This window comes from Erinaceus europaeus, chromosome 7 (genome assembly GCF_950295315.1).
Source record: "Erinaceus europaeus chromosome 7, mEriEur2.1, whole genome shotgun sequence".
Lineage (NCBI taxonomy): Eukaryota > Metazoa > Chordata > Mammalia > Eulipotyphla > Erinaceidae > Erinaceus > Erinaceus europaeus.
In genome coordinates this window covers 65,554,749-65,581,254 of record NC_080168.1, presented here as the reverse complement: position 1 = coordinate 65,581,254, position 26,506 = coordinate 65,554,749, and the positions used below count along the sequence as shown (strand labels likewise).

General features: G+C 43.4%; 1 long non-coding RNA gene across 3 annotated transcripts in view; it reads right to left on the bottom strand.

Annotated features, from left to right (window-relative positions):
- LOC132539432 (uncharacterized) overlaps positions 1–26,506 on the bottom strand; it is a 31,915-nt gene that overhangs the window by 3,191 nt on the left and 2,218 nt on the right. The window contains exons 1-2 of one of the 3 annotated variants that reach the window (XR_009550714.1): positions 26,084–26,462; positions 21,780–22,638 (exon numbers count right to left, since the gene is read on the bottom strand). This is a non-coding gene — a long non-coding RNA (uncharacterized LOC132539432). Of the gene's footprint in view, positions 1–21,779; positions 22,639–26,083; positions 26,463–26,506 lie in introns of those variants that run through there. The other 2 variants (XR_009550716.1, XR_009550715.1) reach the window with 2 other exon arrangements.

Below are 26,506 nucleotides of genomic sequence, written 5' to 3'. Positions count from 1 at the left end.
AAGGACCAGAGACACTGAGTGAGCAAATGCTGGCATGCACTGAGAAGGGAGTGGGACTATAGAAATTACCTCAGAAGTTTGAGTTTCTACAAATATAATTAAGCCTTTCTCAGAGAGCAACTATGGTAATAAGCTCTATGTTATTTTTTTTAACATCTCAGAAGTTGTTACACAGACACTAGAATTTGAAGTTAGCTGAGGTGAAAAACTGGGAAAGAATGTATCTACTCGGCAACTAGACTGTATTTAAGACTTATGTATTTTTAATAGACAAAGTCACACATTTTTCAACGAAATCTGAAAATAGCTAAATAGATATATGCACAGGCTAATTCAAATTTAGTAAGTAATTTAAAAATGGTAGATTGCTCCTTTGAGCTCTGACCTCCTAGCATGGTCAGTCAAGAGGCTGAAATTAATGTTTTGATAATGCTGTCTTCCCTACCCACTCTTTTCCAATGCAATATCCATTTTAGTATAATCATATCAACCATTCCGGGTCACTTCAGGTATTTCAGAGATACACAGAGAGGGAGGGAAGTAGAGGGAGGGGGAGAGAGAGAGACCAAGCAGCAGAGTTTTCTTTGTAGGCACAGCCACATAGATATTAAGACTTGATCTTGAACCATACACACTGCCAGGCACACACCCTATCTAGGGAGCCATCTTTCCAGCACAGTGCTTATTGGAAACATTTATTACTCCAGAGCATTCCAACTTTGTGTGCCGGTAGGTAGCATAATGGTTATGCAAAGAGACTCTCATGCCTGAGGCTCTGAAGTCTCAATACCCCACACCACCATAAGCTAGAAATGAGCAGTGCTCTGGGAGGAAAAAAATAAATTTCCATCTTCCTCACAAATCATAGTTATTCCTGTACTTGTATCTCTCTCTCTCTCCCTTCCCCCTCTCTATACAATGATATTTTCCTACTTATTTGCACTAAGGAAAGGGACTGATATGATAACTTGTCACAGGAAACAAAGTGGCAATGTTTAACCATTACTTCTTCTTCTAACGTTTGCCCTTCTTCCGTAGCCAGTCAACAGCGTCAGGTTGATGTCTGCTTGTTGCTGGCTTTGAAAGTGACTGGGATCCATGTGGATTCAGTTGGCTAGGAAGGATCGTCAGTTTCCCCAGTAAATGGGTACTCACGGGATGCACCACGAGAAGGTCGATCCAATGCATCCCTAACCATTACTAATGTTAACCATCATTAATGGCCTGAGAGCCATTAATCTGTTATTTACAACACAAACAGGCCAGAGGAGTGGATTGGTGGTTTTCTGCTGCTATCTAGTGGGCAAAGGCAAAAAGACAGGAGGCCCTTTCTGAGAGCTTAAGCATAATCTGTAAAATGCACATGAAGAGTCATGTGTTACGTTATTCATTTCAACTTGAAATTTGAGCTTAGCCACATTTTCATCAACATTCAGAAACATAAGTCTTAACAGTTTTCATATCCAAGGATGATTGAAGATGTTTAGTGAAAACTACATGACCATTATGTTGTGCAGTTATATTAAGGAGAGTTCCTCTATCTTTGATACTGAGATTTTTACAGAAAAAAAAAAAAGGGTCTGGATACTGCTTTACAATGGTGAGCTATGTTGCTGGAGTGTGAGGAGGACAGAGAAAGAAAAGGGGAAACTGGCAATGCCTACATGTGTCAGGTTGCGTTGCGGGGGAGAGAACTGGACCAGAGCCAACCAGGGCTGCTGCTTACTCAGCGATTCGGGAGGGGAACCAGGAACTGAGCGGCTGAGCGGGAGCTCAATGCAATAATGCCCTTCATTGATCAGAGAAAATGCCCTTTATATCTTCTGAGGCAGAAGTGGCAGGTCGGAAAAGGAAATGGCTAGGAGAGGGGGTGGAGCAGAAAAAAGAGTGCGAAGGTAGCAAGCTTCCATCTAACCAGTGGGGATTAAACCAATGCCCTGCAGGCAGCACGGGTCTCAGACAAAACAATGATTATGTAAATAGACCACAGCATCAAGCAATGCAGCATGGAGCCCAACATACATGGAAGAGAGTCATATAATCCTCTGTTGCTTTGTGTGTATATATAATTTTTTTTTTCATGATAAAGGGAGAAATGCAAACCCCAGTCTTAGCAATAGCCTACAAACACCTTCTAAACTGGCCACCACCCTCACTTCTATGTGAAGGCATTAACCCTCTCTCTTAACCTTTCATCCCAGAGCAGCACAGAGAAAATAACTAAAGAGACAGTGGCAGCAAAGGATCTCACAACTGCTAAAGCCATCAAACAGATTCAAAAAGCAAAGGAAGGGATAATCTACAGTTTGGTGATTTTGTTTTTACAAATTCCGGTATCTGTAGCCTGTTTCAGATACTTTGGGGGGGGGCCTGCACCCCGAGGCCAAGCTAACCCTACAGCTGGCACCTTGGTGGGTTTCGAATGAGAAAATCTCAGCCGTGCCTAATGGCAATCACACCCTCCCACGTGATCCTAGACGCCCACCAGCACCACCAGGTTAGGGGCTGCTAGCAGCTGTGGGTTCTGCCATGATAACAGTCTTCAGAACACAAGAGAGTGGAGAATTGACAACTCTTTATTTCACTGCATTGGTGTGGAAATGAGAATGGAACAGTGTAGACCACAAAATCTTAGGCATGTTTTTGCCCTTTTTAAGGCTTTATTTATTCTTGGAGAGAAAGTGAGAGGGAAGAATTGAGAGGAAAAGACAAAGACACCTGCAGCTCAGCTTCACCACTCATGAAGCTTCACCCCCTCAAGTGGGGACCAGGGGCTAGAACTCAGGTCCTTGCTCAGTGTTGTATGTGCATTTAACCAGGTGCCACTCCTTTGCCAACTTTGCTTTTTTATTTTAACTGAATATTCTATATCATTCCCCTAACATTGTATTAAATTCAAAATTAAAAAAACACTGAAATAAAAACATTTCATATTATATAAATATATTAAATGAGCATAGCTTTTTATTTACAGCATTATCAGAGCATTAATTTCAGCCTGCTTGACGTCCCATGCTAGGAGGTCAGGCCTCCAAATCAAAGGAGCAATCTACCATTTTCAAATCACTTACTCATTTTGAATTAGCCTGCGCATATCTCTGTCCATTTAGCTATTTTTAGGTTTAGTTGAGACAGATGGCTGGCTAAAGAAGTTATGGGAGGGAGCCGAGTGGTAGCACAGCGGGTTAAGCACACATGGCACAAAGTGCAAGGGCCTACGTAAGGATCCCGGTTCAAGCCCCCGGCTCCCCACCTGCAGGGGGGGTCGCTTCACAAGTGGTGAAGCAGGTCTGCAGGTGTCTATCTTTCTCTCCCCCTCTCTGTCTTCCCCTTCTCTCTCCATTTCTCTCTGTCCTATCCAACAACAACAGCTATGACAACAATGACAACTACAATAAGAGCAATAAAATGGGAAAAATGGCCTCCAGGAGCAGTATTCGTAGTACAGGCACAGAGCCCAGCAATAACCCGAGAGGCAAAAAATAAGAAAAAAAGTTAATGGGATATTTACTCTGTGAAATATACTCTGCAACCACAAAGAAAACACTGTATCCCTGTGGGGCAAAATGCACAGAACTGGAAGTGATCATGCTTAGTAAAATAATTGAAGAAATGAAAGACAACTACCCAGTGGTTTCACCCATATGTGGAATCTAGAGATCTGATACACACCAACTTAGAAAAGGTGGCTTGCTTCTGCTTTTTTTTTTATGTTTTTGTGATTACCTTGGGAGGCAGGAGGGTGGAGATACAGAACACTGGTGGTAGATGTGGTGTAGAACTATATATACTATATTTTTATAATTTTACAATCTATATTTTTACAATTTATAACCTGCTAAATTTTGCAAATAATGATTTTTTTAAAAATGGCCCTGATAAAACTTGTGAGAAATAGAAAAAGCCAAAACAGCCATCCATTTCAAACTATTGTCCCCCGTCTCTTGCATTTGGAGTGTGAATATTTGAATTTGAAAACCACTTCATCCAGCCAAGTTTAAACCAGAGTGCCAAGAAGTCTTTTGGGTTGGCCCAATTATAGGGCTTTTGTACTCTCGCCCTCAATCTTTACAAGGTTCACATAGACCACCCCCCACCCCCCCAAGAATTAAAACAAAAGTTACACAAGTTTGCTTGCCAAGCTACAACAGGTGATTTCAGGAGAGTGGAACAAGAACATTTTTCTTGGAGAACACATCTTGGAAGGATGACACTGCATGTCATAACAATATGATTAAAGACAGTGGTGACTAGGTGGACGAGAAACCAGATTACGTAAGGCCCTCTTTCAGGCGACTGCAGCCTCTGACAGGTGATCATTGAGGACAGATAAAAACCAACTTAAAAGACAAGAGAAAAGCAATAAAAAAAACGTACACAACAAGCCCTCCCCAATCTCGTCTCTCCTACTCCCCTCCCCCTTTGTCCAATGCATTATCCATTTTAGCATAATCATGTCAACCATTCTGGGTCACTTCTTCAGATATTTCAGATATTTCAAAGGCGGGGGGAGACCACAGCAGCAAAGTTTTCTCTATGGCCATAACTCCTTCCTTCTGGTACTTGGACTTGAGCTTGAACCACACACAGCCAGGCACATGCCTATCCTGGAGCCATCTTTCAGCACAGTGCTTATTGGAAACATTTATTATTGAAGATTTGTTGTTAAAATTTCTAAGACTCTTGCCGGCCGGTCTTGCTTCACGGCGGTGAACAGAGACGCAGAGACAACGGCTGGGCAGGGAAGCTGTATTTCTTTATTCAGGAACAACGGTTCACAAACTAAGACAAACTAATCACCAAACAGAACTCGGCTGTCTCTTTGTGGCGGCACAAGCACTCCATCTTACTCTGTAACTCAGGAACCCAAGAACTCTGTCTCTCTGGGACTCTCTCTTACTCTGTAACCCTGAAACTCTCGAACTCAGGAACTCTCGCACTTTCGAACTCAGGAACTCTGGCTAACTCAGGAACTCAGGAATCAATGCTTTACATTGATTTGTTCTAGCCCTCCCCCCGCCAAGAGAATTGGATCAGTCCAATTAATTTCGCGGGCCTGCTTGGCCCCGCCCGAGGAGACCCCGAGAGAGGGTTCCTGAGTTCGAGAGTGCCAGAGTTCCTGAGTTAGCCAGAGTTCCTGAGTTCCTGAGTTCGAGAGTGCGAGAGTTCCTGAGTTCGAGAGTTTCAGGGTTACAGAGTAAGAGAGAGTCCCAGAGAGACAGAGTTCCTGGGTTCCTGAGTTACAGAGTAAGATGGAGTGCTTGTGCCGCCACAAAGAGACAGCCGAGTTCTGTTTGGTGATTAGTTTGTCTTAGTTTGTGAACCGTTGTTCCTGAATAAAGAAATACAGCTTCCCTGCCCAGCCGTTGTCTCTGCGTCTCTGTTCACCGCCGTGAAGCAAGACCGGCCGGCAAGAGCCTTAGAAATTTTAACAACAAAGATTACAGCAGTTCTCCCAAGATCACAGCTCTCCTGTTATTTCTGTAATTATATTTATTTATACTTGCCCATTTTTCCTTTTAGATCTCTGATCTCATAGCATGGGAAGTCAAGCAGGCTAAAATTAATGCTGTGATAATGCTGTCTGCCTACCCCCTTCTCAGCCCAATGCAATTTCCATTTTAGTATGATCTTGTCTGCCGGGATAGCCTGAGGGTACTTCTTCCCGAGCTAGTGCTCTCTGGGTTGGAGAGAACTCAACTGGAGCTGATCTAGGCTGCTATGTGGGAGAGGGATCAGGAACTCGTGCTGCACCAACTTCCGCAGGAGATACACTCTGGAACTCTCGGAGCCGGAAAGCAATTTCCAAGTGTCTTTAATCAGAAGAGCAGCTGTTTTTATACTCTCCAAGTAGGGTGGAAACAGGATGTGATATAGAGAGGGTGGAGAGAAAAGTGACTGGTGAAAATCAGGGTGTGACAAAGAAGGGATCAGGGTGTGACAAGGAGGGGGTGGAGCAGGCGAGAATCCTATCACTGAACCACCAATGCCCTGGAGTGCTTTATGTAAAAGTGATTTATGTAAATAAACCAAAGCTTTGGATCAGTAAATCCCTATATAGGCATATGGTTAAGCAGAAGCCAGGGGGAGGTGGCAACTACCCAACACTTGTCCACCATTCTGGGTCACTTCTTCAGATATTTTGGAGAGAGAGGGAGACAAGAATGGAATGGAAGAGAGACCAGAGCAGCAGAGTTTTCTCTGTAGGCACAGCCACACAGGTACCAGGACTTGAGCTTGAAACACACACACACACAGCCAGGAACACGACCTATTCTGGAGCCATCTTTTCAGCACAGCGCTTATTGGAAACATTACTCCAGAGCATTCCAACTTTGTGTGCGGGTAGGTAGCATAATGGTTATGCAAAGAGACTCATGTCTGAGGCTCCGAGGTCTCAGCTTCAATCCCCCACACCACCACAAGCCAGAGCTGAGCAATGCTCTGGTAAGAAAAAAAAAATTCCAGCTTCCACACAAGATTATAGTATTTCCTGTACTTGTCTCAATACATAAATATATAATTTTTTCTACTTCTTTGCAATAAAGAAATTGCGGCTGGTATGGTAACTTGTCACAGGAAACACAGTGGCAATGTTTAACCATCACTTTTGCCTTAGAGCCATTGATCTGTTATTTACAACACTCAAAGAGCAAGAGTAGATTGGTGCTTTTTTGCCATCTGGTGGGCAAAATGCAAAAAGATAGTGGACCCCTTCTGAGAGCTTAGAGCAGAATCTATAAAATGCACATAAAGTGGCATGTCCTATGTTGTTCATTTTAACTTGAAATTTGAGCTCAGCCAATATTTTCATCAATATCCAGAAAAATAAAAGTCATAACAGTTTTCATGCCCAAGGATGATTGAAGATGTTTACTGAAAACTACGTAAAAATGTTGTGCAGTTATATTAAGGAGAGTTCCTATATCTTTGATACTGAGAGTTTTACAGAAAAAAAAAAGGGTCTGGAGACTGCTTTACAATGGTGAGCTGTGTTGCTGAAGTGTGAGGAGGACAGAAAGAAAAGGGGCATACATTGTTTAACCAGGTGAAACTGGCAATGCCTACAAGGAAGACAGTCATATACTCCTCTGTTGCTTTGTGTGTGTGCGTTTGAAATTTTTCTTAATAAAAGGAGAAATGCAAACCCCAGCCTTAGCAATAGCCTACAAACACCTTCTAAACTGGCCATCACCCTCACTTCTATGTGAAAGCATTGACCCTTTATCCTAACCTTTTATCCCAGAGCCACACAGAGAAGAAATAACTAAAGAGACAGTGGCAGCAAAGGTTCTCACAACTGAAATGCCATCAAACAGATTCAGAAAGCTAAAGAAAGAAGTAATGTATAGTTTGGTTATTTTGTTTTTACAAATTCTGGTATCTGTAGCCTATTTCAGATTCTCTGGAGGTCCTGCACCCTGGGGCCAAGCTAACCTTACAGCTGGCACCTCGGTGGGTTTCCAATGAGATAATCTCAGCCCTGCCAAATGGCAATCACACCCTCCACGTGATCCCAGACGCCCAGCAGCACCACCAGGTTAGAGGCTGCTAGCAGCTGTGGGTTCTGCATGAGAACAGCCTTCAGAGCTCAGGAGAGTGGAGCACTGACAGGTCTTTATTTCACTGCATTGGTGTGGAAATGAGAATGGAACACAGTGTAGACAACAAAATCTTAGGCATTTTTTGCCATTTTTAAGGCTTTATTATTGGAGGGAAAGTGAGAGGGGAGAGGGGAGAATTGATAGTAAGAGACAGAGAGACACCTGCAGCTCTGAATCACCACTTATGAAGCTTTCCCCCTGCAGGTGGGGACCAGGGACTTGAACCCAGGTCCTTACTCAGTGTTGTGTGCACTTAACCAAGTGCCACTTCTTTGACACCACTGCTTTTTTTATTTTAACTCTGAATATTCTATATTATTCCCCTAGCATGTATTAAATTCAAAATTAAGGAGCATTGAAATAAAAACATTCATTTTATATAAATATATTAAATGTGTATTTTTCTTATTTACAGCATTTTCATAGCTTTAATTTCAGCCTGCTTAAGTTCCCATGCTAGGAGGTCAGGCCTCTAAATCAAAGAGGCAGTCTAACATTTTTGAATTACTCATTTTGAATTATCCTGTACATATGTCTGTCCATTTAGCTATTTTTAGATTTAGCTGAGATATGTGTGACTTTGTCTATTTAAAACGTGTAAGTCTTGGACTTCCGGAGGCGGAGCTAGGAGCAGCAGATCGCTTTCTCTCCTCTCCTCTCCTCTCCTCTCCTCTCCTCTCCTCTCCCGGATCAACTAGGAATACCAAAGGAGACCACCCGGACCGAAACAAGGCAGGACTAGAATGACCACAGAAACCCAGTAAATCACCCGTGAGTACAAACACGCGTGGCTGGTGACAGAGAGAGGGGCCTAAGGAGAGACTAAGTGACTGCTAACAGTTCAACAGTTTGTCAGTGGAGACACCACCTCCAGTCTGCTCCACCAACAAGGGGACAGCTGAAGGGAGGAAAGGACTCCCCAGAGACTCACCAAGTGCAACTCTGAGTCTCCATTGCTACTACCCTCAGAATCTGGAGCAGCAACAGGGAGGGACACCAGGGGACAGAGATCTAACCGGGAAACTCAGGAGAAGACCTATACCTCGGTGGCATAGCTGAGGGGCTGTGAAAGTCTCTTTGCATAACCACTGGATTATCTCTGCCACACCCTGCTTTATCTCTTGGTCAGGAGTCAGTGATTAAGCTAAGAAGCCTATTGATAGTTTAAAAGCCCTCAGGCTCCCATAGCCTACAGGGGAAAAAAAAAAAAAGGCTTTTACACCACTGAACTCCAACTCAGGCATTGAAAAAACTGTTAATTTATATAAAATGGTTAAAACAACAAGAAAAAATATTGGAGACTCGAACCAGGACAAGAGTCCAGCTAAAAGTCCTCCAGAGGGTGAAGCACAAAACAACGAGTTCAACATCCAAACATTAGCTAAGGAAATAATAACAGGAGTGAGTAAAGAATTTGAAAAAATTGTAATCAGAAATGCAGGAACAACAAATGAGAATATGGAAGAAAATTCTAATTATCTCATGGTTATTAGAGAGCTGAAAGCTGAAATCGCTGAGCTAAGAAGGCAACTAGCTGAACAAGCTAAAACAGTATCAGAGCAGGGCAACAAAATAGATGAACTCCAGAAAGCAGTAGAGGGCAGAGTGAATAGAATCAATGAGGCTGAAGACAGAATTAGCAAGATTGAGGATGAATTAGAGACAACTAAAAAAGAAGTAAGAGATCTCAAAAAGAGATTAAGAGAGTCTGAAAACAACAACAGAGTCCTATGGGATGACTTCAAAAGAAACAATATACGCATTATTGGCTTACCAGAGGAAGAAAGAGAAGGGGAGGAAGAAAGCGTTCTCCAGGCCATAATAGCTGAAAATTTCTCTAGTCTAGACAACACCAAAGACATAAAGATTCAAGAAGCCCAGAGGTTCCCAAACAGAATTAACCCAGACCTAAAGACACCAAGACATGTCATACTTAGATTGGAAAGGAATAAGGATAAAGAAAGGATCCTCAAGGCTGCAAGAGAAAAACAAAGAGTCACCTACAAAGGAAAACCCATAAGATTAGCAGCAGACTTCTCCATACAAACACTACAGGCCAGAAGAGAATGGCAAGATATCTATCGAGTGCTCAATGAGAAAGGCTTTCAGCCAAGAATACTATATCCTGCTAGATTGTCATTCAGACTAGATGGAAGCATCAAAACCTTCTCAGACAAGCAACAGTTGAAGGAAGCAACCATCACCAAGCCTGCCCTGAAAGAAGTTCTGAAAGGTCTCCTATAAACAACCAGACCACCACAAATAGGACATATATCAAAACACTCTAAAACTCTACAAGAATGGCGTTAAAATATCTTCAATCTTTGACATCAATAAATGTCAATGGCCTGAATTCACCTATTAAAAGACACAGAGTAGGAAGATGGATCAGAAAACACAACCCAACAATATGTTGTCTACAGGAAACTCACCTAACGCAACAAGACAAACACAGACTTAAAGTGAAAGGATGGAAAACTATCATTCAAGCCAATGGCCCACAAAAAAGGGCAGGAACAGCTATTCTCATATCTGACATGATAGACTTTAAAATAGATAAGATTAAAAAAGATAGGAATGGACACTACTTAATGCTCAGAGGATCAGTCAATCAAGAGGACTTAACAATTATTAACATCTATGCACCCAATGAGAAGCCATCTAAATACATCAAACTTCTACTGAAAGAGCTACAGCAATATATTAACAGTAACACAATATAATAGGGGACTTCAACACCCCACTATCTCAACTTGACAGATCATCCAGGCAGAAAATCAGTAAAGACATAAGGGAGCTAAATGAAGAGATAGATAAACTAGAACTATTGGACATTTTCAGAGTCATTCATCCCAAGAAACTGGAATACACATTTTACTCAAATCCACATGGATCATTCTCAAGGATAGACCATATCTTAGGCCACAAAGACAGCATCAGCCTATTCAAGAGCACTGAAATCATCCCAAGCATCTTCTCAGACCACAGTGGAATTAAACTAACACTTAACAATCAACAAAAGATTAGTAACAGTGCCAAAATGTGGAAGCTCAACAGTACACTTCTTAACTTCTGGGTCAAAGAGGAAATCAAGGAAGAAATCAAAATGTTTCGAGAGTTCAATGAAAATGAAGACACAAGCTATCAAAATATTTGGGACACAGCTAAAGCAGTCCTAAGAGGGAAGTTCACAGCTATACAAGCACACATTAGGAAACAAGAAAAGGCACAAATAAACAGCCTGATTGCACATCTCAAAGACCTAGAAGAAGAACAACAAAGGAATCCTAAAGCAACCAGAAGGACAGAAATTACTAAAGTTAGGGCAGAAATAAATAACATTGAGAATAGGAAAACCATACAAAAGATCAATGAAAGTAAATGTTGGTTCTTCGAAAGAGTAAACAAAATCGACAGACCTTTAGCCAGACTCACAAAACAATAAAGGGAGAAGACCCAAATAAATCGGATAGTAAATGAAAGAGGAGAAATCACAACAGACACTGCAGAAATTCAACATATCATGCGAGGCTTCTATGAACAACTATATGCCACCAAGCTAGAGAACCTGGAAGAAATGAATGATTTCCTAGATACCTACCAACTTCCAAAACTAAGTAAAGAGGAAGTGGATAACATGAACAGGCCCATCACAGCTAATGAAATTGAAACAGTTATCAAAAATCTTCCAAAAAATAAAAGTCCTGGACCAGATGGTTTTACAAATGAATTCTACAAACTTTCAAAGAAGAACTAATACCTCTACTTTTAAAAGTCTTCCAGAAGATTGAAGACACTGGAATACTCCCTGCCAGCTTCTATGAAGCCAACATCACTCTGATACCAAAAGCAGACAGGGACACAACCAAAAAAGAAAACTACAGACCAATATCTCTGATGAATATAGATGCGAAAATATTGAACAAAATTCTAGCCAACCGGATACAGCAGTATATCAAAAAAATTGTTCATCATGACCAAGTGGGGTTTATCCCAGGCATGCAAGGTTGGTTTAATATATGTAAATCAATCAATGTGATCCACCACATCAACAATAGCAAGACCAAAAACCACATGGTCATATCAATAGATGCAGAGAAAGCCTTTGACAAAATACAACATCCCTTTATGATCAAAACACTACAAAAAAAAAATAGGAATAGACGGAAAATTCCTGAAGATAGTGGAGTCTATATATAGCAAACCTACAGCCAACATCATACTCAATGGTGAAAAACTGGAAGCATTTCCCCTCAGATCAGGTACTAGACAGGGCTGCCCACTATCACCATTACTATTCAACATAGTGTTGGAAGTTCTTGCCATAGCAATCAGGCAGGAGCAAGGAATTAAAGGCATACAGACTGGAAGAGAAGAAGTCAAACTCTCCTTATTTGCAGATGACATGATAGTATACATGGAAAAACCTAAGGAATCCAGCAAGAAGCTTTTGGAAATCATCAGGCAATACAGTAATGTGTCAGCCTATAAAATTAACATTCAAAAGTCAGTGGCATTCCTCTATGCAAACACTAAGTTAGAAGAAACTGAAATCCAGAAATCAGTTCATTTTTCTATAGCAACAAAAACAATAAAATATCTAGGAATAAACCTAACCAAAGAAGTGAAAGACTTGTATACTGAAAATTATGAGTCACTACTCAAAGAAATTGAAAAAGACACAAAGAAGTGGAAAGATATTCCATGTTCATGGGTTGGAAGAATTAACATCATCAAAATGAATATATTACCCAGAGCCATCTACAAATTTAATGCTATCCCCATCAAGATCCCAAGCACATTTTTTAGGAGAATAGAAAAAATGCTACAAATGTTTATCTGGAACCAGAGAAGACCTAGAATTGCCAAAACAATCTTGAGAAAAAAGAACAGAACCGGAGGCATCACAATGCTAGATCTCAAACTGTATTATAGGGCCATTGTCATCAAAACTGCTTGGTACTGGAACATGAACAGACACACTGACCAGTGGAATAGAATTGAGAGCCCAGAAATGAGGCCCCACACGTATGGACATCTAATCTTTGACAAAGGGGCCCAGACTATTATATGGGGGAAGCAGAGTCTCTTCAACAAATGGTGTTGGAAACAATGGGTTGAAACATGCAGAAGAATGAAACTGAATCACTGTATTTCACCAAATACAAAAGTAAATTCCAAGTGGATCAAGGACTTGGATGTTAGACCAGAAACTATCAGATACTTAGAGGAAAATATTGGCAGAACTTTTTTCCGCATAAATTTTAAAGACATTTTCAATGAAACGAATCCAATTACAAGGAAGACTAAGGCAAGTATAAACCTATGGGACTACATCAAATTAAAAAGCTTCTTCACAGCAAAAGAAACCACTATAGAAACCAAGAGACCCCTCACAGAATGGGAGAAGATCTTTACATGCCATACATCAGATAAGAGTTTAATAACCAACATATATAAAGAGCTTGCCAGACTCAACAACAAGACAACAAATAACCCCATCCAAAAATGGGGAGAGGACTTGGACAGAATATTCACCACAGAAGAGATCCAAAAGGCCGAGAAACACATGAAAAAATGCTCCAAGTCTCTGATTGTCAGAGAAATGCAAATCAAGACAACAATGAGATATCACTTCACTCCTGTGAGAATGTCACACATCAGAAAAGGTAACAGCAGCAAATGCTGGAGAGGGTGTGGGGTCAAAGGAACCCTCCTGCACTGCTGGTGGGAATGTCAATTGGTCCAACCTCTGTGGAGAACAGTCTGGAGAACTCTCAGAAGGCTAGAAATGGACCTACCCTATGACCCTGCAATTCCCCTCCTGGGGATATATCCTAAGGAACCCAACACATCCATCCAAAAAGATCTGTGTACACATATGTTCTTGGCAGCACAATTTGTAATAGCCAAAACCTGGAAGCAACCCAGGTGTCCAACAACAGATGAGTGGCTGAGCAAGTTGTGGTATATATACACAATGGAATACTACTCAGCTGTAAAAAATGGTGACTTCACCGTTTTCAGCCGATCTTGGATGGACCTTGAAAAAATCATGTTGAGTGAAATAAGTCAGAAACAGAAGGATGAATACGGGATGATCTCACTCTCAGGCCGAAGTTGAAAAACAAGATCAGAAAAGAGAACACAAGTCGAACCTGAAATGGAATTGGAGTATTACACCAAAGTAAAAGACTCTGGGGTGGGTGGGTGGGTGGGGAGAATACAGGTCCATGAAAAATGATGAATGAAATAGTGGGGGTTGTACTGTTAAATGGGAATCTGGGGAATGTTATGCATGTAAAAAAAAAAAAAAGAAGAAGTAGAAACGCAAAGCAGAAATTGACTGAGTTTGGAGTATGGCACCAAAGTAAGAAAGCAGAAGTACACTAGAGTTTGCAGTGAGTACCTCCCTAATACTTCCTCTCCACTTTTCCAAGCTTTGGGTCCATGATTGCTCAACAATTTGTTTGGCTTTGTATGTTAATTCTCTTTTCAGTCACCAGGTTCCAGGTGTCATCAGGATGCTGGCCAGACTTCCCTGGATTGAAGACCCCACCAATATGTCCTGGAGCTCAGCTTCCCCAGAGACCCACCCTACTAGGGAAAGAGAGAGGCAGACTGGGAGTATGGACCGACCAGTCAACGCCCATGTTCAGTGCGGAAGCAATTACAGAAGCCAGACCTTCTACCTTCTGCAACCCACAATGACCCTGGGTCCATGCTCCCAGAGGGATAGAGAATGGGAAAGCTATCGGGGGAGGGGGTGGGATATGGAGATTGGGTGGTGGGAATTGTGTGGAGTTGTACCCCTCCTACCCTATGGTTTTGTTAATTAATCCTTTCTTAAATAAAAATAAATAAATAAATAAATAAAATGTGTAAGTCTTAAACACAGTCTTGTTGCTGAGTAAATGCATTATTTCCCGGTTTTTCACCTCAGTTAACAACTTTGAATTTTAGTTTCTGTGTAACAGATCAACTTCTCAGAGACTAAAAAATAAAATAGAGCTTATTGCCATAGTTCTTCTCTACATACCTTGGTCAAAAGAACTGACAGTTCCAACCCCCAGAGTAGCTGTACATGTCATCTCTGACTGGGAGGTCAAATATATGCCAACTCGGGAATTTCTGTGATAATTTCTCTAGTCCCACTATTTCTTTCAGTAAAGAAACTGTGACTGGTATGATAACTTGTCACAGGCATTACTTTGCCTTAGAGCCACTGATCTGTGAATTGGTGATTTTTGCTGCCCTCTGGTGGACAAAACGCAAAAAGACACAAGACCTGTTCTGAGAGCTTAACGGAGAGTCTGTAAAATGCACATCAAGTGTCATGTGTTATTCATTTCAACCTGAAATCTAAGCTTAGCCACATTTTCATCAACATTCAGAAACAAAGTCGTAACAGTTTTCATGTACAAGGTTTATTGAAGATGTTTAGTGATAACTATGTAACCCTTATGTTGTGCAAGTTATATTAAGGAAAGTTCCTATATCTTTGATACTGAGATTTCTATATAGAAAAGGGTCTGGATACTGCTTTACAATGGTGAGCTGTGTTGCTGGAGTGTGAGGAGGATAGAGAAAGAAAAGGGGCATGCATTGGTTAGCCAGTGGAAACTGGCAATGCCTACAAAAAAAAAAGAGAGTCATATAGTCCTCTGCTGCATTATGTGTATATTTGAATGTTTTTTCATGATAAAGGGAAAAATGCAAACCCCAGCTTTAGCAATAGCTGACAAAGACTTTCTAAACTGGTCATCACCCTCAGTTGTATGTGAAGGCATCAAACCTCTCAACCTTTTATCCCAGAGCAGCACAGAGAAGAAATAACTAAAGAAACCACTTAAGTTATTTAGCAAAGGTTCTCACAACTGCAAATGCCATCAAACAGATTCAAAAAGCTAAAGGAAGGAATAATCTATAGCTTGGTGGCTTTTTATTTTAATCCTGGTTTCTGTAGCCTGTTTCAGATATGCTGGAGGTTCTGCACCCTGAGGCCATGGTAACCCTACAGCTGGCACCTCGGTGGGTTTCCAATGAGATAATGTCAGCCCTGCCAAATGGCAATCACACCCTCCACGTGATGCCAGATGCCAACCAGCACCACCACGTTAGGGGCTGCTGGCAGCTGTGGGTTCTGAGTGACAGCCGCCTTCAGAGCTCAGGAGAGTGGAGAATTGACAGTTCTTTGTTTCACTGCATTGATGTGGAAAAGAGAATGAAACACAGTGTAGACAACAAAATCTTAGGCATTTTCTTGCCTTTTTTCACTTTAAGGTTTTATTTATTTATTATGAGAGACAGAGAGAGGAGGGGGAGAATGGAGTAGGAGTGACAGAGACACCTGCAGCTTTGATTCACCACTCATGTAGCTTTCCCTCTGCAGGTGGGTACCAAGGGCTTGAACCCAGGTCCCCTGCTCAGTGTAATGTGTCCACTTAACCTGATGTGCCACTTCTTTGCCATCCTTGCTTTTTTTATTTGAATACTCTATATTATTCCCCTAACATTGTATTAAATTCAAAATTAAAAAGCACTGAAATAAAAACATTTTGAATTATATAAAAATATTAAATGAGTATATCTTTTTACTTACATTATTATCAGAGCATTAATTTCAGCCTGCTTGACTTCCCATGCTAGGAGGTCAGGCCTCTAAATCAAAGGACCAATGTATCATTTTAAAATTACTCATCAATTTTGAAATTATTTACTAACTTTATCATGTGCATATGTCTGTCCATTTAGCTTTTTTTGGATTTAGTCGATAAATGTGTGACCTTATTAAAATGTGTAAGTCTTAAACACAGTCTAGTAGCTTAGTAGATACATTCTTTGAGGTTTTTTCACCTCAGCTAACAACTTTAAATTTTAGTCTGTGGAACATATCAGCTTCTCACGTTAAAAAATAACAGAGCTTATTACCACAGTTCCTTTTTGAGAAGGACTTCATGTTTTAACAACTCAGACTTCTGGGATAATTTCTCTAGTCCCATTACCTTTTCAGTGTATGCTAGCATTTGCTCACTCAATGTTTCCGATCCCTTCTATCTGAAAATCTGCCTTGAATACAGTTTCAAGCCATCCCACTGTCAGTCCCCCTGTATATGTAACAAAAATATTCTCTAAGCAATTCATCTACTTGTATTGAGGCTTGGGGATGACAGTCAATGTTACAGCTTTACCATAAAATATTAAAATAGTTGGGGAGCCTTTTTTCTTTAGTTGCAGTATTTGATTCTCTTTCCTGATTTACTGAAAAGTTGACATATTACATAGCTGCAATAAATTGCTAGTAGTCACAGGGCATGTGAAGATTTGGATGATGACAGGAGAAGCAGGGATTGCAGGGCTGTGGGTGTGAAAACAAGCATTTGTCCTTGAATTTTTTTTTAAGGCAGCTGTTCTGAGGTAGACATTGGGAGAGCATGGCTTCAGAAGCAAGGTCTAATGAGAAGGGACACCTGAGATGCCCCTGAATGTCTGAGTCATATGGAAAAGGATAAAAACAGATAATAGAGAAGACCACACAGTAGGAAGGGAGTCTGTCCCATGGTGCCTCTTCTAAAAACTGAAACCAAGTGGTATGTCTGTATTAGGCCAGTCATAGATAGGAAATGAATGGCTAAGACAAAGGGGGCATTTTAAAAGGGGGCTGTGCACACAGTTAGATAATTCTACAGTAGCTCCATGTACCTCAGTCAAAAGAACTGAGAGTTCCAAACCCCAGAGTAGCTGCACATGTCACCTCTGACTGACTGGGAGGAGGAAGGAGCACCAGGCACAGGGATTCTCAGGGACACCATTTCCTGTGTGGGGTCAGGACAGAGATCAGAGAACCTTGCCGGGATGAGATCTGAGGATTCTGGATTCAGTGGTGACTGCCCCCCCGCGGGCTGCTTATAAGAATTCCATGAGGATTCAGAGAGGAGCCTTGTGCTGGGCTCAGGGACATTGGCCTGAGCAAGATGACCATGTTTCCCAGGGCAGCGGGAATGTCTCTTGCCTCTCCCTCAGGAGGTTGCCAGAAAGATTTGCCGACAGATCAAGCCCAGGTCTCTGCTAGGTCACCTCTGTTGCTTTCTTTCACCAACAGCCCTTCCAACCCCAGTTTCCTCTGAGCACCATTTTTTTAAGTTAACAGCATCTGAAATGTACTAGTATACAGGGACCAAACAAAAATAGAAGCCAGGGCACTTCCCTCTGCAGATCTGTGATAGGTGGCAGTGAAAAACATACATCCATGCTCAAAGCCGTAGTGCTCTCAACAGGACAAACCTCCAAATACCACTGTTTATTTCCACTTCTCCAACAACACCACACTGCCACCATAATTCAAAGCAGGCACGCCCAGGTGGCATCATTTGCTTCTCTCATCTCAGGTAGAAGTTAACAGAAAACACACAGCATCGCAGACTGAGCCTGCTGCATTCTGCTCCATCCCATGCTCATAGAAATGGAGATGATTCTGGCCCTGCAAAACTGGCCTCAACATTCAAGAACTTAAAAACAACAAGCAAACAAAAATAGCCTCACTTCATTCAAAACATGCTGATAGCTATGTCCATCAGACAGTCAGATTATTGAGAGTTTACACAAAACGCCTACCAAGCTGATCATCTCTAGAAAACTCAAAAGAATTAAACTGCAGAGACAGAAAGAGATGGAAAGTGCCCGCATTTTTCTGTTATGCAAGCTCAGGTTTCCCTACCCTCTGAGAGCAGAGTGCCTGTGAACCCGTCCAGAAAAGCTGACATGGGCCAACAGGAGAAGCACTTAGTCACTTGAGCAACTTTTTCACGGTTCCCAGACTCGAAAATAACCACAGCAGATCATACCAAAGGGAAGAAAACAAATTGCACAGGCATAGTGAGAGCAGGACTGTGGCGAGCACATCCCTGTGTGGGGTTCTTCTCAGCAAGGAGCTGGCCGGCTCACTCACCGGTTTGGAGCTGCTGCAGTGGGGCTGCGGCTGGAGCTGTTGCTGCTTTTCCTCTTGTGTTGTCAAAGTCCACATCCCCTTAGGATGGCTTCCTGCTGGCCAGAAAACGTGCTCAGGTAGCCTCTTGCAGACATGAGTGGAGTCCCCTGAGCTTTCAAGAAAGGAGCAATACCTGTAATTATTCACAGATTTTTTTTCCTTATAGAAAACTCAAAGCCTGGGGGCCAGGTGGGGGCTCACCCAGTCAAGTGTACATAGTATTTAACATGAGGACACATAGGAGGAATCTAGGTTCCAGCCCCCGGCTCCCCACCTGCAGTGGGGATGCTTCATGAGTGGTGAAGCAACTTAGCAGGTGTGTATCTTTCTCTTTATCGTCTCTCCTCTCATTTTCTGTCTTTTTTTTTAAATAAATTTCAAATTTTTAAGTATTTATTTAATTAATTTTTGAGTGAGATGAGAAAGACACAGAGAGAAACATCAGAGCATTGTTTAGCTCTGGCCTATGGTGGTGCGAGGGATTGAACCCAGGACTTCGGAGCCTCAGGCATGAGAGTCTCTTTGCATAACCATTATGCTATCTACCCCCGCCCTCATTTTCTGTCTTATCCAATAAATTGGGGGGTAAATGGCCACCAGGAACAGTGGATTCACAGTGCAGGGACCAAGCCCCATTGGTAACCCTGGAGGCAAAAGAAAAAAAAAAGCCGTCACAATTTACAAAGGCCTTTCCCTCATACAATTTACAATCTAATTTAATCTCTCCCACCTCTCCAGAAAACACTAGATGGCAATCCAGGTCCTGCAAAATGCCAACCACAAAATAATTTTGTAAAAATCTGACCAATCTAGAAAGCAGTACAAGGCCCCTGTGGTGTCAAACCTGTTTAAGTGTGCATGTTACTATGCACAAGTACCTGGGTTCAAGCCCCCCATTCGCCACCTATAGAGGGGACACTTCCTGAGCAGTGAACCAGGTCTGCAAGTGTCTCTTTACCTCTCCCCTCCCAATTTCTCTGTACTTTGATAGAAAGAAAGGAGGAAGGGAGGGAAAAAGGAAGGAAAGATGAAAGGAAGGAAAAGAGGGACAGAGAAAGAAAATAAAACTGGTCACCAGAAGTTGTGGATGAATCATGCAGGAATCAAACCCTGGTGGCAATAAAAATAAATTAAAAAGCAGAGCAAAATGTATTTTCCTCCTTACAAAATGTCATATGACCAGGCACTAATCATCTTTGTCCTTTCAACCCCCTCTTAATGACCTGAGACATCACACTGCCTCTTCTCAAGCTCCTTTGTATCTTTTTTTTTTCCTTCCCCATAAATTCAAACCAGACAAGCTTTCTTAAACAAAAGAGATAGGGAGAGGAAGAGAGGGAGGGAGAGAGGGAGGGAGAAAGAGGCAGAAAGGGGAGGCACAGCAGCAAAACTTTCCCAGGACTCTTATATGCCTATGTTGCACACTGAGGCACAAACACTCTGATATGTTTTTGTTTTTCTTTTTTCCTCCAGTGTTACCACTGGGGCTAGGTTCTGCTCCATGCAGTGTACCTGTTTCGCTACTGCCCCCTGGTGGTCCCCAGTCAGTGTTTCCCCTTACCTCTGCATACAGACCCATAAAGCCACAACAGTCCATTCAAGGAGCTTGCACTGAGAGCCCAGATGCACTCCTCCATAAAAACTGCTGTGGGCTAGAGAAGCAGCTTAATGGACACACACACACACACACACACAGAGCTTTCAAGAGGTTCCGGGCAGTGGCGAAACCAGTTAAGTGTACACATTACTATGCATGAGAGCCTGGGTTCACGGCCCTACTCCCCACCTGCAGAGGGAAAGCTTCATGAGTGGTGAAGCAGGGCTGTAGGTGTCTCTCTGGCTCTGTCCCTCTCTAGCTCCCCCTCCCTTCTCAATTTCTCTCTGGCATATCAAGTATAATAGGAATGGAGGGAGGAAAAGAGGGAAGTAGCCACTATGTGTGATGGGTTTGTAGTGCCAGCACCAAGCTGCAGTGATAACCCTGGTGGCAATAAAAATCAATAAAATTTAAATAGGCTTTCATGCCTGAGTCTCTCAGGTTCAGCCCATGCACCCTTAAGTCAGAGCAAAGCAGTTGCAAAGTGTCATCATCATCATCTGGTAAAACCACTAAAGCATCCTCGTTACACTCATATTGTGGTTTCTGCAAAAAGCTGTGTCTTTATTGAGCCCACACTTGGTACCAGTAACGTGCCTATCTCAATCTCATCTTAAGAATGATCCAAAGGATAGACTAGAGTAAGCTGAGGTTGAGAAGAAGTAAATACTTTACCTAAACCATGAAAACTGCAAACAGCAGAAACCTGGCTGAAACAGCTCTACCTTATGCAAAAAAAAAAATCCCCTTAGCAACTAACATTCTACTGAGGAAGGACAGTCACAATCAAACTGCTGAGCGGTGGCATACCAGGCTAAGCACACATAGTACTAAGCACAAGGACCAGCTCAAGGATCCTGGTTTGAAACCCCAAGCTCCCCACCTGCAGGGAGGTCACTTCACAAGCAGCAAAGAGGGTCTATAGGTATCTACCTTTCTCTCCCTATCCAAAAAAAAAAAACCCTACAAAATAGCAATGGTTTCATAGTACAGGCACCAAGCCCCAGTGATAACCCTAGGAGCAAAAAGAGAGAGACAGAGAAAGAGAGGAGGAAGGAAAGGGAGAGAGAAAGAAGAGAAAGGGAAAGGAAAAGGAACAGAAAGGGAGGGAGGGGGATGGGGCCGGCGGCGGTGCACTAAGCTAAGCACACATAGTAGTACTAAGCACAAGGACCAACTCAAGGATCCTGGTTTGAGCCCCCCAGCTCCATACCTGCAGGGGGGTCGCTTCACGAGCAGAGAAGGAGGTCTACAGGTGTCTACCTTTCTCTCCCTATCTTCCCCTCCTAAAAAACAAACAAAAACTACAAAATGGCGCCAAGGAGCAGTGGATTCGTAGTACAGGCACCAAGCCCCAGTGATAAACCTAGAGGCAGAGAGAGAGAGAGAGAAGGAAAGAGAAGGGGAGAAAGAGAGAGGGAAGGAAGGGAGGAAGAAGAGAGGGGGAGAGGGGGAGAGGGGGAGAAGGAGAGAGAGAGAGAAAGGAAAGCATTTCTGTACCCCTAAGATAATCTACAGAATCATATTGAATAACACACAAGCTCTAACCCCACACTGGAGGAAACAAGAGTAGAAATTGCAGGACAAGCACATACCTGGAAGGAGATGGTTCTAGGCAGGAACTGAGGCCTCCCCCTCCCTTAATAAAGGCTTCTCCCCACATGCTCCTCTGAGGCTGCACATACCACGCTTACTTCTCAGCTATCTAATTAAAGTGAAAAGACCCTCGGGATGTCTTTGCACAAAGACAGGTCTTGGTCTCAAGGAGAACCTTCAGATCTGGGGTTCTCGGGCAGGGGAAATAGCATAATGGTTATGCCAAGAGACTCTCTCGTGCCTGAGGCTACAGGGTTTTAGGTTCAACCCCCCACACAACTAACTATAAGCCAGAACTGAGCAATGCTCTGAGAGGAAAAAAAATGGGAGGGGTGATTCTCAGGGGAAAAAAAGACCCAGGTTTGAGCCCCCTGCTCCCCACCTGCAGGGGGAAAGCTTCAGGAGTGGTGAATCAAGCATCATAGGTGTCTCTCTGGCTCTGTCCCTCTCTACTTCCCCCTCCCCTCTCAATTTCTCTCTAGCCTATCAAGGATAGTAGGAAGGAGGGAGCCAGCCACCGTGAGCGATGGGTTTGTAGTGCTGTCACCAAGCTGCAGTGATAACCCTGGTGACAATAAAAATATGTAAAATTTAAAAAGGCTTTCATGCTTCAGGTTCAGCCCAAGCACCACATAACGTGAAGCACAGGGACCTGAGTAAGGATGCTGATTCGAGCCCTGGCTCCCCTCCTGCAGGGGAGTTGCTTCACAAGTGGTAAAGCAGGTCTGCAGGTGTCTATCTCTCTCTCCCCGTCTTCCCCTCCCTCTCAATTTCTATCTTATCCAATAAAATGGGGGGGATGGCCTCCAGGAACAGCAGATTCATAGTACTTCCACTGAGCCCAAGAGATAACCCTGTAGGCAAAGAAAAAAATAGTGAGGTCAGAAGAAAATGCAGAAAATGTTGGGGGAAAACAATACCCAGAAAACGGGCTCCAATTAGCATTGTACACACACTTCTCACACACGTCCACCAGGTGGCAGCCTTTGTGAACATTACTGATAATCCGCAGCTCGGCTGCACCTGTTGCTGCAATGAAATTAGGAATCAAACCAAAGTTCTTACACCTAGGTCCAAGCTTGTGCTTCCAGTTAATTGATCAGTTGGAAATACTCCTGGAAAGAATCAGGAGCTGACGCCTTACCATGTCCAGATACTGACTCCATCTGTTACACAAAAGGGAAGCTGAAACCTTTCCTACCCTGAATTGCTATGAAGAGCAGTTTGTTACCTTTCATTTCTTGAAAGAAAAGAGTGTGGGGAGAGAGAGGGAGATGGAAAGAAGGGGGAAGGATGGAGGGAGAGAAAAATGGGGGGAAATGCTCAGGCATAAAGACCGGGGTTCAAGCCCCCTGCTACCCACCTGCAGGCAGGACACTTCACAAGTGGTGAATCAAGTATGCATGTGTCTCTCTGTCTCTATATCGATCTCCTTTTCCCCTATCAAATTCCCTTTGTCCAGTAAAATTAAGTGCACGCTGGGGGGAATAACCAAAAGGAACAAATGGCAGCCAGGAGTGGTGGATTCATTGTTCAGGCACTAAGCCCAAGATAATCCTGGTTATCTTTTTATTTTATTTTCTATTTTTTCTTTTATTTCTTTTCTATTATTAGTGATTTGATATCCATTTAAAATTAGAAGATAATTCCACATTGTTCACATCATTAGAGTTCTGTGTCCCCATTCTCTCCATTGGAAACTGCAATGGTTCTCCCATGCTCACAGATATGGGTTGACTATTATTTCTAAATCTATCTATCTATCTATCATCTTTTCTATGGCCCTGCTTTCTCTTCCTTTCTAATTCACATCTACACCTATTATTACCTTCAAATGTCCTTCCTTTTTTTTTTTCTCCCCTCTTCTCTCCCTGGGTCCTGATGGAACTGGAGTTCAGAGCCCTCTGGTCATCTTCCCCCTATCATTTGTCCCCATCTGGGGGTATGGGCCAAAATTCTTTATGGGGTGCAGAAGATGGGGGGTTTGGCTTCTGTAATTGCTTCTCCGTGGACACATGGGTGTTGGCAGGTGGACCCATACCCTCAGCCTGTTTCTATCTTTCCCTAGTGATAAACCAATCTTGTGATGCCCTACCTGACCATAAAATGAATAGCCACATTTCCATAAAGGCCTTTCACATACTGCCCTCACCTTTCTTCCTCCTGGCTTTGCACAGCCCTCCTAAGTCCTGACTTTCTGGCTCTCTGCCTGTCTAGGGTCCTGGCTGCTGTTCCCACATCTGGATCTGAGCCTGTTCTCCCTGCTTCACCCTTTCTTAACCCGGGTAACTACTATTTCTAAGGCTATTCAGGAAATATTCTCTAAGCATCACTTCCTGATTAATTAATCTGAGCATTTTTCCCTAAAATTGTGCCAGTTTCCCCACTGAAACAACTCCACCTATCAATCTCCAGCACTCTCCACTTCATTTTTAATGTTCACAAAGGTGTCTTTGTGTGTGTGTGCGTGTGTCTCCAGGGTTATCGCTGGGGCTCGGTGCCAGCACTATGAATCCACAGCTTCTGCAGCCACTTTTCCATTTTATTAGATAGAACAGAGAGAAATTGAGAGGGTGGGAAAGATATAGACACCTGCAGACCTGCTTTGCAGTGTGTGAAGCACCCTGCCTGCAGGTGTGGAGTGGGGCGGGATCACACCTGCCTGCTGTCTTTCTGCAGGAAGAACACACACCTCCAACCACCTTCTCTGCATCTTGCTTATGACCCCCAGGTACACTTCATGAAATGTGGTGATCGGAGCAATGTAGCAAGTCTCTGCTCCTCTCCTTTTGTGATTTCAACCTACAGAAGACTGTCTGGAGCCATTCCATCTCAGTTTTCCTAAGCAACTGTATGCTTCTCGTTTTGAACCTGAAAGTTCACTAAACCCCAAGAAACATAGCCAAGTCTGGTCCTTTTTTTTACTCTGCCCACTGCTCAGTTCACAAAGCCTCCATGGGCTAGAGGATCAGCTCACCCCTCCACATCACCTTCAGTGGCTGTATGACCTCAACACCTTTTTTTTTTTTTTCTTGCCTCCAGGATTATCACTGGGGCTCGGTGCCTGCACTATGAATCCACTGCTCCTGGAGGCCATTTTTCCTATTTTGTTGTCATTGTTGTTATTGTTGCCATTGCTATAGTTGCTGGATAGGACAGAAAGAAATTAAGAGAGGAGGGGGGGAGAGGGGGAAAGAAATATAGATACCTGCAGACTAGCTTCATGGCTTGTGAAGTGACCCCCTGCAGGTGGGGAGCTGGAGACTTGAACACAGATCCTTGCACCAGTCATTGCGCTTCACACGATGTGCACTTAACCCGCTGTGCTACTGCCTGGCCCCAAACACTATTAATATTATCTTTAATATTTGATAGAGACAGCCAGAAACTGAGAGGCGATAAAGAGACAGAGAAACAGAGGGACACCTGCAGACCTACTTCACCACTCACAAAGCTTACCCCTTGTAGGTGGGGACTGGGGGCTTGAACCCTGCTCAGCTTATGGTGGCACCAGGGATAGAACCTGGGACCTTGAAGCCTCAGTCATGGACGTCTTTCCCACAGCACACTACAGGATGTCTTTGCTCCTATGTGGGGTACAGACAATCTAAACACCTGAGGAAGCAGCCAAATTCTTCCATAATAACTATGGTGGGTGCAGTGTGACTTTTATATTTGTGTGATAGTATAATCTTATAAACTACTGGGGGCCAGGTGGTGGCGCACCTGGTTGCAAGGACCCAGGTTCCAGGCCCCAGTCCCCACCTGCAGGGGGAAAAGTTTCACAAGTGAAGCAGTGCTGCAGGTGTCTGTCTCTCACCCTCGATATCTCTCCCTTCCCTCTCGATTCTGTCTCAATCCAATGATTGTTTTAAATCTTATAAACTATTAAGTCACTAATAAAACATACATTTAAGTTTAATGAATTTTTTTTTTTTTTTGCTTAGATGCTCTACTGAATGTAACACGGGTATGCCCAATAAAGACAGAAAAGGCGCTAGCAGGAGCTGAGGGGGTGTGAAAAGAGACAAGTCTTGTAGAGCATGGCTCCCCCATCAACAAGTGGAGACGCCTGCCGATGCACCCCCTGCTTGGCTTCACCTGGAGGGGCCGTTTCACAGTGTCACACTGATGGAGTGAGCACAGTTATGGGGGGTGTTGTGTCCGTGAGGAAGGACCCTGGATGCTGCATCCATGTGAGGGGACCCTGTGGGCGCTGTCAGTGCTGTGGGGACACGGGGGTCTTCACCTGGGGCTTCCTCACTGGTGGGAGGTTATTCATGGGGGGGGCGTGCTCACCTGAGGGCGCCCTCCTGGGTCGGGGGTCCATCATCTGAGGGGTCCTCACAGGAAAAGCATGTGCTCACCCATGGCAGACCTCGGCACCTCCTCCGCGTTACCCCTTCCCGCGACCCGTCCGCCCCGCCCCTGCACCGTGGGCGGCCTCACCTACGCGCCCCTGTCCCCACAGAGAGCACGCACGGGTGCAGAGCTCAGGGCAGCGCTCACAAGGGCGGAAATCAAAGCACTCTGAACTCAGCAGCCAAGGCCTCGCCGCGTGGGTACGCCCCTGCATCACCTGCCTCTCTTTCAATCCAAGGGGGCTACACAGGTAACCCGCGGCTCCAGCTCGGTTCCGCAGGCCACGCCCCTGCACCTCAGCCACGCCCCTCGTTGCCTCGCCACACCTTCGTGATCACAGAGGGCTCGACTAAGAGTATC